This window comes from Parasteatoda tepidariorum, chromosome 4 (genome assembly GCF_982258835.1).
Source record: "Parasteatoda tepidariorum strain Cologne lab strain chromosome 4, Ptep-v5.0, whole genome shotgun sequence".
NCBI lineage: Eukaryota > Metazoa > Arthropoda > Arachnida > Araneae > Theridiidae > Parasteatoda > Parasteatoda tepidariorum.
The window spans coordinates 110,125,903-110,140,537 of record NC_141758.1 but is presented as its reverse complement, the minus strand read 5'-3'; the positions used below and the strand labels follow the sequence as shown (position 1 = coordinate 110,140,537).

Genomic DNA, 14,635 nt, shown 5'->3' with positions numbered 1-14,635 from the left:
TTTCTTTCTTTTAAGTATTACTCTGCAGTAGCCGGAATGTTTTTAATATAATTTTTATAAAGTTATTCTTTGAAGAAAGAGGTTTGCACCTGTTGTAAATGCATGAGGAGAATGAGCTTGCGTTTCCTGAGGTCTTCCAATCGGACTAAGAGCAACAAGAGGACTTGATAATGTTCGAGACAGAGGCCTTCCCAAATGATGCCTGATGTAGGTACCTATAAATGATCAACTAAAGTCAGCTTTTTTACACATATATATTGAAGTATGTATTTCTTTAATTATAAAGTTTTTTTTAATATGTTTTCAATTCATGAAGTTAAATAATATAAACATTGAAGTCATCTAGTTGTGAAACCGGAAAAATTATGAATTAAACCTATCAATTAGCTTCAATAGGAATATGCTCTCATTTCTAAACTTTTTACAAAATTTTTTAATACAGCAGATATATTCTTCATGCTTTGTATTAAAAGCAGCAGGTTTTGCATCTAGAGTATTTATCAATAATTTTTTGGGAAAGATTTCAGTATCGTGATCAATGGAAGAAAAATCGCCAAGTCTTGACAATTTTCAAGTAGTGGCCCACAAAAAACTGAAAAAAAAAGGCAGAAAGGATGACCAACTCAAAGGGTATCGCTTGTAACTAACCTCTACATGTTTTTTGAAAAAAATTTGCAAGTTTAAAATCATTTGGCCCCTTGGAAATTGTAATTGAGGTGACAGACTACGTACAAAATATTCCCATTCTTTATATACCAATGTGTTCTGTATGGAGAAGAATTTTAAATCATTATAACATTTTTACATAGATATATGCTACTTAAAGACAAATGTTATCGACAATGTCAACTTTCATCCATGAAAAGGTGTCCCAACATAGAATTGAGTTAACATGTCTTATATACAAGTGAACTGGAATTAAATAATTGTAAAGGCAGACACACTACATTACCCCTTCACCAGAATTTTATCTGTGATAGAATCGATGAACAATACCACTAGTTGATTCATTGCTGTTTTGTGTATAGACTAGAGAGCTGTATTAAGTTCACTGGATTTTGATCGCTGGCCATGACAGTTACATTAAGATCATACATAGCTCCTGCGTTGTCATTAGCAGTTGAGTGTATACAGAGAAATATTGTGTAATTGACACTGAATAGCAACAGCGTGATGAGGACGGATGACTAATCTAAGTTTGGAACAGAAATAGTTTAGAAATGATTTCTTTATTTAGAGAGGGATAACGACATAAAAACTACACACTTAAAAATTTAACTATTTTGAAGAAAAGAAAAGCATCAAAAGTACTTTTTTTCTTTCTTGATATTCCATAACCTGTTATTAGTAGTATATATTTTATAAATTCAAGTTAGATCTTATTTAGAAAAAGAAGAACAATTTTAAAAAGTTCTAAAAGCTTTTATTTTGGAACTAAAAATAAAAAAACTGATAGGGAATGTACAAAAGTTTTAGACAAAAAATATTTTATTTCTTGAAGTTGCAAATTAAATCAATCAGAAGACCTCTTACTTGTTTGAGTAGATTATGTTGCTGCTGCTCACAGAGTCTCTTTTCGCGAGCATATTGTTCATTTTGTTGAGATGATAAAAGTATGGCTTGTGGTTGTAGCATTGAATGACCAAGAGGTAGTGGAGCTGACTGTGTTCTCCCAAGAGGTCTAGAATTGAAATTGAGGTAGATTGTTTAATAAACTTATGAAACTAACAGATTGAAATACATTCCAGTTCATTAAAATATCTCAACAAAAAATAAGCACCTTTAAAGTACTTTTTATACATTCAAAAGAAAGTTTAAGCACTATTACATTAACAAAATGCAAAATAAATTTCAAAGACTTTATATGATCATGATAAAATAATTAGTTACTGATAAAGAACTCCTTTCTTGATTATATTAGCCAAAATGAAAAGATAGAGAGATTTTTTGGTTCGATTTCAGAGGGTGTAAAATAAAGCCTGAAATTGAGAATATCTTGCAAAATGCAGCAGAGTTGCATTTGAGAGTGCAAGAATTTCATCGAACCCAACTCAGTAGTCAGTCCCAAGTATTTCATCAAGCATGTAACATGCTTGGCGCTATTATACGTCACGGGCCAACGGCATGCCGAAATGGATGGTGGTTGAATTAATTGTGAAAACGCTGAATAGAACAACGTGAAAACCACACTTTTGCATAATACACAGCAAAAATCGACAAGGTAAAAAACATATCATTTTCGAAAAGGGAAAATTAAGCAAGGGTTTTTAAAAAACGAAAATCGAAAATAAGCAGTTTTAAGGTCTTTTTAAAAACGCTATGAACCATAAACATAACACTCTAAGTTATATTTAATCCAGTGATTATACAAACTTACCTATGTAATCTCTAAGCTTGAGCAACTTGATGCATCAGTGATTGTGGTAGGATATACACTCTACGCATACTTGTGATGCCAGTAGAGCTGTCCAGTATTTTAGTAGGTTGGATATAACCTGGACCTGTTGAAGGTGTGAAGTCTCCATCAATCACTGTAAAAGACAAGTACATTTTTATTTATCAAAATAAATATTTTAAAAAAATTAGAAAATACATAAATTTTTCATATAAATTCATTAATTTATATGCTTGAATATATTAATATATTTATTTTTATTTCTATAAACAAAAATTTTAGAATATATATTATAAAGTTTATACAGAGTAACTAAAAATTCAACTAACCAATTCAGAGGGATAATAAAAGACACTAATAGAATAAAAACTGATTGTAGAACATGGTGCAGCAAAACGATATTCAGAGGGTTGAAATCGTGAATGGGGCAAACGTGACCTGTTTCTCAGTCCATGCGACTTTTTCCTATGAAGTCAAATCAAATCACTAGTTTAAGCAAGACTTGTGGACACACTAGAGAATAGTACGGTTTGTCATTGATTTGGCAGACTTCAAACGCATAGGTGTCATCTCCATGTGCATTTGAGAATCGTTTTTATGTTGTTGTAGACTGTAAAATCCCATTTCCCTCTTAACGTGGTTGGTAATCCCTTGTTCTGCGTTACGTTTTTATTCTTTTCATATCTAATATCACCCCTATGAATTTGTGAGTCAAATTTTGTAACATGCTGTATATTAAAGCATTTATAAATAATAAATTAAATTTATTAATGTATTTTTATTTATGCACGAATTATAAACAGATTAAATTTAACAAAAAAAAATTAAAGAAATATAGAAATTTTAACGTACATTAATATATTTATTATAATTTAAACACATACTATATATCGATTTGAACGAAGTATTTTTGCATTTAAGTTAACAAAGAATCAAAGTAATTTTAAAACAAAGCAATAGTTTGAAGCTGATATCTTTTCAATTTGACTTAAAATTAAAAATTTATTACGTTTAAAAAAATATTGCATGATTAATTACTACCTGGACAACTAGATTTTTAAGAATAAGAGAGTGTACCTGGTAATGCTGGGTAATACGTTAAAGACTGTAAGACATTTGATGCAAGAGGCATTCCTAATCTTATGGTGGAAATATCTCTTTCCTGTACTTCAGAACCAGCTGGTACAGCACTTTTACCAATTTCCTGTAGAGTGGATAAAAATATTCAAGATTCAGTATAGAATATAATAAAAATAGAAGTTGCTTTAAAATAAAATTGAAAGAAAGCTCATTATTTAAATTAACTTAAAATTTAATTCACCATTGTATTGCCCTTAGCAGAAGAGACATATGCCTAAAGTGAGAGTTTTACAGAAGTGAGCAAGAACTGTGTACTGTTGACCTCTTTAATCCTTTGCTTACGGCTGGTACAACATGGTTTACCGTAAGCAAAGGGTTAAGTAATGAGGGTGTTTACAACTTAGCGCCTAAGGAACTTGGAGGGTATGTTATAAGTATTGGTTTATATTATTTTTCAGTTCATTTTTCGATGCATTAAAAATGACATTTCTATATAAAAGTCAATCAAAGAAATTTAAGATTTAGATAATTTATTTTTTAGAAGAAGTTGCTTCACTTGCTCAGAATTTCAAAGATTAAAAGAAGAAGAAGGATTGCAACATAAATTCTAATAAGAATCATTGATTATTTCATTTCATTTCTAAACGCTTAAAAAACAACAAGATATTATTTTAACATAATAAATGTAACCTGCACTAGAATGCACGTTACAGATATTTGAAGAAAGCATTACATTAAAAATATGAGCCCCAATTTATTTAAGAGGCATAATTATTTATGCCTACAAATGCAAAGGATGTTGCAAAAATTGAAATCATCGAATCACTACTGAAGAAAGCAGGACGAAAAACTTTTTTTTTCAAATCCACTGTTTCCTCTGGCAATCAACCAGGTTTCAATGCTCTCAATAGTGATTTGTTATACAGTGTTTTTATTTCTAGTTTATATATTAATTAGCATCCGGTAATGTATGCAATTTTTTGAACTTCATTTTAGGAAAGCAATTCTAAAAATGCTTATTAAGAGGACCATGGAAAACTTCGTATATTGAGAATTTTTAAATATCAAAAGCTTGAAATTCCTTCACTTAAAAGTTGTGTATTCAAGCATTCAAAAAGTAAAATTTGTGCCAAAGTAAAACTTGGTAATATACAGGGTGTTCCAAAATTATCTTTACAAATTATCTTACAGACTGGAAGTGCTTGGGGCCACCAATGGTGCGCACGTTGAAGTGTACTAAACAAAACTTTATTAGTTGCAGTAATACATGCAAAAGAAAGAATATAAATATCTTGTTTATTTTCGAAGTTATGAATTTTTGAAGTTGTAAAGAGAATTTTGGAACACCCTGTATAATAATTCAATGTTAAAAAAATGTTTCATAATTTTAATTATCGATTTATTCTTCTAAAACACAAGAAATTTCAAAATTGTGACTGAAGCTAGATTTCATAAGATATTTATAAAAGCATTGAATTTAAAATGTCAAACAAAAATGGAAAAAAAAATTTCCTCAGCATTTTGAACATAGGAGAAATAAATAATTCACAAGCAAGAGAAAGATAAAATTCTAAGTAAATACATTTTTTTTATAGAACAAAATATATTTTCCTATGACAGTTCCAAAATAAACTTACAGCAGATGTAGGTACAGGAGGTCTCCCCAATGATATATTTGGCAAAGATGGTGATGAATACAATGTGAAATCATTGATACTACCTGGACTGTTGACTGAATTATATAAGGATGTAGGACTCTCCTAAAAAAAGTAATGATAATAAAGTTGAAGATTGTTTTACAATTTCAAATGCTAATTTGGTATGCTAAACAGTTTTAAGTGTTAAATGAAATTAACATTCTGTTAAAATATAATATTTCATTAATTTTAAGTAATATGCAAGGTACTTACTGAAGCAAAAGTGGTGTCTATGTATTGTAAAGTGACTATACATAACGAAAAGGTAATGTGCAAAGCGCTATTTCTAAATGCTGAAAAAACTTGGAGTTACCATTTCTATCTCAAAAACGATATGAGATATTGGAGATAAAATTGAATTAAAAAGTCTTAGATAGATTTAACACAAATTCAAAGATACCTTGTTGAATTTAATGCTAACAAAGAACTTTTAAAACAGTGAACAGCATTTTCTATATTATTATTTAACATTATAGTTATTTTCAAACAGAAAAATAAATGTGCCATTATTTTTAAAAGCGGAATAAGTCCATTTTTTCAAATTATTTTTTTCCCTCCATTTTCTAAGGGTTAGTCTTTGATAAAGATTAATCTATTTGGATGATGTTTTTAACACTGCAATTTGATGAAACATCAAAATGCAGCTGTGATTATTAAAATCGTAAGAGAATAAATAAACAACAGGTTCTTTAGCTTCAAATGGACCTACCACGTTAAAAAATAAACGCTCAATTTTGCGACAAACCTTTTTTTTCGATGTCTAAACTTCTCTTAGCATTATTCATTAGAAATAAATGTGTCTCATGTTAGTTAACTCGACACCGAAAACAACCTCAAAGTCCTAAAACTTAAGAACTGGAGGGGAGTTGCCATGGACAGAGGGAGCTGGAGAAGGCGTGCTATTGAGGCAGCCAAGGCCTGCAAAGGGCTGTTGCGCTCCTGAAGAAGAAGTTAGTTAACTAGACATTTTCCCCTAGATCGTCTCATTACGTCCTATTGTTTAAAGTCTGAAACATAAATATGCATTTTCCTTTTTTAATGCGATGATGTTTACAAAGCGTATATTCTTTTAAAATCAATACACTTTATAGATTATTTCCTCCCTTATTGTAACGCTTTCGTGATAGGAATGCTGACACTGCAATGTTCCACTAGGTGGTGCTGTTGTAAGTATTCACATCTTTTAGCGCACAGCCTCTTTGTTATACATAGGCACCATTTGTATAACTATAGCTGCAACCGTTCGGAAGTTTGGCTACAATGGATATGTGATACCAATATAAAATTCAATACCAAAAATACATATTTATCACATTCTTATACAGGGTGCGTAGCCAAATTATTCAACAAAAAATAAGCACCTTTTAAGCACTTTTCGAGCTCTCAAAAAATATTTTTAAGCACTTTAAAAAAATATCATATTCAGGCAGAGCTGGAAAGTTTTTGACAATTGGCGGTTTTATCTTGTTTTAACCGTCATGTCAAAAAAAAAAAAAAAAAACTTCTGGCCTTGATTTTGACAATTGTCAAAAATCATGAAATTTTGAATCATGTAAAACGAATGGCGTTTTCATTCACTACGGACTGACAATACGCCAAAATAGATAGGGGTTGAATTAGATGTGAAAACGTTGTATAGAACAATGTGAACTGTGTCTTTTTGTATAATTCGAAATGAAAATCAGCATAGTAAAGGAAAAAAACTAATTTTGAAAAAGGGGAAAAATTAAGCACTTTAAAAATACCCCATGAAAAAACCACCTTTAAGGGCTTTTAAAAAACGAAAATCGAAAAAGAGCACTTTTTAAAAAAGCTAAGCACCCTGTTATATACATAGTTTTTACTATAATAGTTATTCTGATAAGCACTTAAAAGCTAATTCTATTCTGCTAACTTTTAAATCAATATATATTTGCATTTTAGGCAGTATATTTCATATTGAAGATCTATGTGGCAATATATTTTAACGATCTATTTCAGCGATCTCTAAACAAAAGTCATGCATTTAGAATACAGTAAGAAAAATAATAATTAAAATAGAGGGTGATGTTAGGATTTTCTAATGGAAGGCAGGAAGTCTCCAACAAAGGGGCATCTTTAGAGCTCAATATAATTTTTTTAAAAATATTTGTGGCGACTTAACTAAATCGTAAAAAGAAATAAAATATTTTAAAGATTATTTAAAGGGGCATACACACCTAGGAAGGTCAGAAAAATCAATTCCCCCCCCCCATCTAATTATGTTCTTGACTGTCTCAAGAATCATAATCCAAAAGATTAAAACGAAATTCGTCATAGTTATGTATTGTTCATTATGAAAAAAATAAATGAGAAGACTAGTATTAAAAACCCTAGTTTATTTTTTCAAAAATAATATTTTTAAAAAATTATCTGAGTCTGGGGGATCTGAGGAATCCTCCCAGGAAAAATTTCTGGATCCTCCCCTGTCCTGAACACAACCAACCACCACATATTTAAATGAATTTGTTCTATTTTTCTATTAAAAAATTTAATAAATGTCCTTAATAGAAGAGGATATCTGATGCTGCCTGAGGGGATGATTAACGCAAAAAAATAACGATTTTCTCTTGTCTCGAAATTGTAATTCTATTAGATACAATCCTTTACCCACTTCTTTTCTTATTTATTATTCTAATCAACAGAAATTATTGGAAACGTGTTTGAAATAAGCCGGATTTTAAAAAATTTTATTGCCAATGGCACGTTATAGATTCGATGTGCGTAAATTACATCATTTTTGGCAAGGTTTCAAAATTTTTATGTTAAGAGTGGTGATTGCAGAACAATGTGTATTTTATTTGGAATGCTTGAAAAACTTGTATACATAATTATAGATCAATATTTAGGAACTATATCTAGACTTTTAAATTAAATCAACTCTTTTCATATTTTTATTAAATTAATAGATTTCTTTACGACTTCAATGTAAGAAGGAAAAAAAATATATTTTCATACTATACATGTTAATTTTAATAGTAGTTTTAAATTATTACTTCAGCTTTTATTTTTATTAACTAATGCTGGTTTAAAAAAAGCATTCCCGCAACATAGATGCTAAAGCCTCACAATTTCGTTACCAACGGCATGATTATGGTTATGTGGTTAGGATTGGGCATAGGCAGCCTTTACTTCGTAGACAAACTGGTACTCATCCATCTGAAGCTGGGTATGTTTCACGCCGCTACTAGGGATTGAATCCCAGTTCTTCACTTTGACAGCCTTAACCACTGAACCATTGCGGTTTTACTAGTTTTGATCAGTGCTAAATTTACACCCATTATGCATATTCATTTTTTTATTATTTGATAATAAATAAAAACATTAAATTATAAAGATTTGAAAATTATTAAGATTTAGAAATTATTTTAAAGATTTTACGAAAACTATGGCATATTCGAAACATTCACATACTTGTTTACCATTGTCACGGATTTAAATGATCAAAATAGTGTGATACTGCCCTTAATTTATACTTCTGAACTCCTTGTTAAAAACGAGGGCAATATGCATACACATTAGTGGCCTCAAATTACTATTTATGCATGTAAAAAACAAATACGTCATCAAAATCGAAAAATACTCTCTAATCTACTGACAAATCTAATACCGAGGAACGGAAAATTCAAAACAACAAAATCTGTTTGAAAAACAGATTAAATTTTATGGTGTTTCTATGAATAAGCTGCCTTTCAAATTTTTTCAGCAATCGAACAAGTTTTGATGTCAATAGTCTCTATTTCCTAGTTAATGATTTTCCTGGTTTCGATACCATTTCTATTTTTTTTCTCGCTTTTCTATTTTTAATTGACGTCCCTAAATTTGTATGTTTTTTCTAAGTTCATTTTTGACAAGACGTCAAAAATGTATACACCCTTTATTATTACACGAAAGTTCAACAATTTGTTAAAGATTAAAAAGCAATATACGCATCAGAAATTACTTTTACGTTAACAGTAATTTCATAATAAAAATAATATTTTAACTCTAAAGCAATTGCTGTCTAAGATTTATTAAGAAAACAAATTTTTCTTAGTCATTTTCACCGAGTTCTCTAACCTCACTAAAACTGGTGGAGTTCATATGAAATTACGATATAGTAGAAAGTTGAGCAAGATTTACGTGATGTGATTAAAATAACATTTTAATAAGAGGGCGTATTTTTTATGAATTATATTTTGTGATACTTTAATTTGTCATGATATTAACCCTGAATATCGTAATTGATATGATATTAGTTACACGTTGTTCATAAAAAGAAACATGAGTAACTAATTGCTAAATGCGTTATAGAAAGCTAAAAGGTCGTTTGATTGGACCTTGATTTATCGATGCGCAATTTTTATTACTTTAACCCTAACAGTAACCACCAAACGTTGGCAACTAATTACCAAATGTTGACTCATACGCGATCTTGAAAATTAAAAGGTCGTTTTATTAGCCCTTGATTTAATGATTCATCTTATTACCTTTTTCAAAGCAAAAACATATTAGCATGAAATTAAGCAGTTTTATTATTTCTTTAAATTGCCCTAGAATATAAAGGGTGCTTGGTAACGACCGATCTTAATACAAATCTTTAAGCCACCTTCATCTCACCTTCCTCCCTAGTGATTCGTCTTTGATAAGTATTTTATTAATATGTATCTCAGGCTGTAATTATTGAACACCAAAAAGTTATAAGCACATAAAGTACGAAAATGTGCTGTTAATTTCATGTATCGCTGCAGATTACTTAACGAGAAGAAGAGTCATTAAAGAGTTATTAACTTTTTGATGGGTTAAGGATTTTTAACAAAGGGCGTACTACTTTTAATCTATAATAATAATAATCTTAATTTAGGAACGACGCTTAGGTGTGAGCAGTTTATATTAGACGAATTCTGGTTGCCAGCACTCTTGAGAAAGAACATTCCATCAACTATTATTAAAATAAAGTGTAAGAACTTAACTATAATCAAGCGATCTGAAATGAACTGCAAAGCGTTTAATTCTGGGGATTAGCAAGCGATAGCTAGCAGGGGTATATTTTGCCGAAAAAGAAGTCTTAACTTTGCTTAAATTTCTAATGAATTTCAGATCATCTATTTTGTCGCTGCTGAATCTCCTTATTTTTGAGGTAGATTTTTTTTTTGTATCTAGAGTATTAACAAAATGTCTACTTTAATATTTTCTCATAATTTAACAAAATTAATTTTTTCCACCATTGCTTACAAAATAATTGAAAAATATATTAAAATACTAACTGTTTGTGGAGATAATATAATTTTGTTACAGCTACAAAGAATCTTAATCAGTAGAGAGGCAAACCGTCGTTAAACAGCCGACCCAATTTTTTGGGTTTACAACTACCAATGTTCAACACCTTGTGATTTTGAACCCAATCCAGAAGACAAGGGAACTCCTGGATCAAGTACTGGGAGATATTAGCCTCCGTGAAGGACTTTTTAATTAAACTGACTCGTATTTGCGTTACATGGAGAGGAAAACCTCGATAACCACCCACGTTTAGGCTGACTGGGATATTTTACGTCAACAGTGGTCGGTGCGAGCCGGGTGCGGAATTCGTATCGAAAAACCATTGCTGGGATTTGAACTCTGTTTACCTCATTGGAAGTTGAATGCTTTATCCCCTGAGCCACTACGGCTCTGCAGATATGATATTGTTAAGTTTCTTACTTTAACGAGAAAATATTAATCTACTTTAACATTTCGTTGCGTTGTGGGCAATCCGGGGGATGTTTGGAAAGCGAGTAGGGGTGGATCTACTAATATAATAAATATATTATATATTAGAGAGTAAAAGCTGAAGTATTAAGCAAGATCAATGTAGAGACAGTAAGCGAAGCAATCCGCAAGGGTCGGAGAGCAGGGGACGGATACCCCTGCTTAGTTTACTAAAACTATTAGCAGTAGAATTACATGTTTTTTGTCAATGAACTAACAATGCGTCTTAATTTGCTTACATTTTTTAATTCCTTCAGAACAATTCAATTCTGAACTTGAGTTAGTTTTACGAACAAACATGAACTCACTCCATTGTTTTGAATGATTCCTACTTTATACGTTATCCGTTCCAGATCGCCCAGCCATCTCATATGAACTTTGTAAGAAGTTCCAGGGTTTGACGAGCAAAAGCGAGCAGTCTTTAGAAAATGCACTTAATTTATTATTATTGTTGAATTTAATTAATGGACAAGTATCTGTAATGCACTATGGACTGTATGATTACGTTGATCTACTAAAACTCAGCGAAAAAATTTATGCTTCCTACGTCAAAAAATATATTAAAAATTTCACACTACAAATCGCGTCCTTTTTTAGAACAATCTCGGAATAAATGAGCAATGCACTACGTCAACTGTTAGAAAAAGTATATTTTTGTTATCTAAATTTAATAGTTTTAATTTGTCAAAATTTTTATACAAATCTGTAGAATTTAATTTAAATTGGAAAGTACTAGTTTATTTAAAATATTTTTAATTGAAAAACCACTTTTTCATTAATGAAACACAAATAATTTTCACTTTGTCTGACATAACAATAATTTAAAAACGTTTTTGCTTTAACCTCAACGTCAGATTAGGCATGCGAACGTTAGTCATTTCGCTTTAGCCAACAGACAATTTATACAAAATAGTATGAGAATATTAAAACGACTATCATTTTGCAACTTGATCTCTGTAATGGCGATCATAAACTTTTAATGTAATTTTAGACTAGCATATATTCGTTCTTAAGAAAATTCCAATTTGTGTTCAATTTGTGTAAATTAAAAAAGTTAAAAAGAATATTTCTGCAGCATAAAGTTATATTACGCGAATTAAAAATTGGGAGCAGTTGACTATTTTAAATATCTTCTAGACAAATAACTTTAGCTTTCCATTTGAAAAATCAACCTTGAAAATTTAAAAATCAGGTCATATTGATTTAAGTAAGTTTTGGAAGAACTTTTCTAATTTTATAAGAACTCATTCAGAAAAGGAACTTTTTTTTTAAATTAAAAACCCATCAAATGGCTTGATTATTTAACTTTTATAGATAACACAATGTTAAATAATTAATACTTCCATGAACTATGGTATTTGACGTTTAAAAAGTATATTTTCTTATTCATTTATTTAAACATATTTTTTATAGTTTTTTCCTTATTTTGTATTAATTTAGGTTAAAATAAGTAAAATATTATATTTAGAAATTTAATAATTTATGGTTATGAAATAGAGATAGATAGGTACAGAAAAGTCCTTTCATCTGGGTGATTGTGTGAATGTAACCAGCCTGAGCCGCGATGGCTCAGGAGATAGCGCGTTATCCTTCCAATGAGGCAAACCGGGTTCTAATCCCAGTCGATGCGAATTCCGCATCCAACTTGTACCGACCACAATGCTGACGTGAAATATCCTAAATGGTAGACGGATGGATCATGGGTGAGAGTCCCCTTGCCGTCAGGCTAACCGTGGGAGGTTCTCGTGGTCTTCCTGTCCATGTAACGCGGGTTAGCTCCATCAAAAAGTGAAGTCAAATTCCTCCCAATACTCGATGCAGAAGCTCCCTTGTCTTCAGGATTAGGTTCAAAATTACAAGGCTATGCAGTTGAACATTAGTAGCCGTAAACCCATAAAATTGGGTCGGTTGTTTAACGACGGTAAAAAATTTTACCAGCCCTATAAAGGGGTTTGCGGTTCAATGACATGGACGTCGATACTCCACCGTCGAGGCTTAGCCACAGGTGCCCAATGGGTAGCGATAAGTGAGGAGCAATTCTGAGGCCAATAGGAAATGAACCCAAGTACACGCCATCAAAAAATGCTCCAACTTAGAATATTTAAAGATCCTGAACGTTTCTAAGAAAAATCTTGAAATAAAAAATATTTCTTTTAAGATTTATTTAAAAATATATATTTACCAGTGGTAGCTACTGACGTGCTTGCTGATAGCAAAAGGTGAGCATGATAGAGTCAACCACTTCTTATTCATTCGATAAAGACACACTGAGGAGGACAAATTTGGTCATCTTTCCCTTCCAACTGCAACAACCATTTCTCCTGCAAGAGACATCGTTTTTTTGTTACAAATTTTCCCGTATTAAAATTTTTGATGGTAGCATTAAAATTTTTTTTGATAGTTTCAGTGTGATTCAAGATGGTCACCATCATCCGAGATTTTCCATTACATGTTCACGGTTTTCGATATGCCAACAAACTTCCATCATTCCATGATGGAAAATAATACTATGACGGTTAACCATCAAGAGAAGTTTTACTCTCATGGATCAAAAACCAATGATGATCCGTGATTTTTTCAACTATATATTTTCTTGATGGGAATTCTTGTTGGTTCTCAGGAAAATACCATCAAAACAATCTGGGTTTTTTATTTTGGACCATCATAAATCAGTTCCTACATTTAGGTGATGGTTGTTTATGATCGTTCCAACATTTGATTTCTAAGATACTGTGATGGAAATTAGGAGAGCTCAAAAGGAACAAGCTACGAGAACAAATTGCTATTCTTATGTTGAAACATCATAAATCAGTTCGAATTCCTAGATTGAAGTGATATTTACTTTTGTTGGTTACTATCAAAAAATATAATGTTTCATGATAGAATTATTGATGGTTACCATCAATGGAAAACCATCAAAAATTTGGACTTGTGGAGAGCAAAAGTTATCTCAATACCGAAAATGGTGGCAACTGCTTTACACTAAAGTGAATCACTGTACATAATTTCTTGGTATTTAAGTGTTTTCCTACACAAAGAATCAAAGATAGTTTTGGACCACCATTTTGGTATTTAACAACACTAAAATTTACGAGTTCAGTAAGATATGATACACATAGGAGTCGGTAAAGTTATTTTTATGATACAAAAAGTAAGAATCATTAATTTAGGTTGCATATGTATGTTGCCGTGAATAACCAAAATCAAGAGAATGTCGACTTTCACTGGTAAATGTCAACAATCACAAAATCGTTTTGGTGATTGTCCAGAATATTTCTTATATCCGATTTTATATTAACTTATTCATTTGTATTATTATATGAATTCGACATTTTAATATCTGATGAAAATAGATTTGGGGTAATATCAGTGTGTACCGGTTAAATGCATACTAGGAAGTGGCACTTTACCTTAAAAAAACATTGATGTAGATCATACCGGACAAATGTATACCGGGTAGAGGCAATAAACTGGACCAAGTTTATAATTCGGACATTTACCAAACAGATTATGTGACTGTCAACTTAACCGGCGGAAGTCAACAATCACCAATTTCTGTCATTCATAGCAACATATATCTATAACGTTTATAGCATTTGTTTTCATTTCCATGAAAACCATTATTCAGCTTCATATCAAAAATAAATATAGAGACTAAGACTAAACTCCCGTAGTGCAAATTCAACCTTGACTTTAAAAAAACATGGATGTAGGCACT

General features: G+C 30.9%; 1 pseudogene across 1 annotated transcript in view; it reads right to left on the bottom strand.

Annotated features, from left to right (window-relative positions):
• The window catches only part of LOC147812553 (uncharacterized), a 79,575-nt pseudogene extending 66,324 nt beyond the window's left edge, over positions 1-13,251 (bottom strand). The window contains exons 1-7 of the transcript XR_015433417.1: positions 13,222-13,251; positions 13,100-13,108; positions 5,113-5,235; positions 3,473-3,599; positions 2,391-2,531; positions 1,534-1,681; positions 90-220 (exon numbers count right to left, since the gene is read on the bottom strand). The product of XR_015433417.1 is annotated as an uncharacterized LOC147812553 (transcript). The remainder of the gene's footprint in view (positions 1-89; positions 221-1,533; positions 1,682-2,390; positions 2,532-3,472; positions 3,600-5,112; positions 5,236-13,099; positions 13,109-13,221) is intronic.
• Between the last annotated feature and the right edge of the window lie 1,384 nt (positions 13,252-14,635).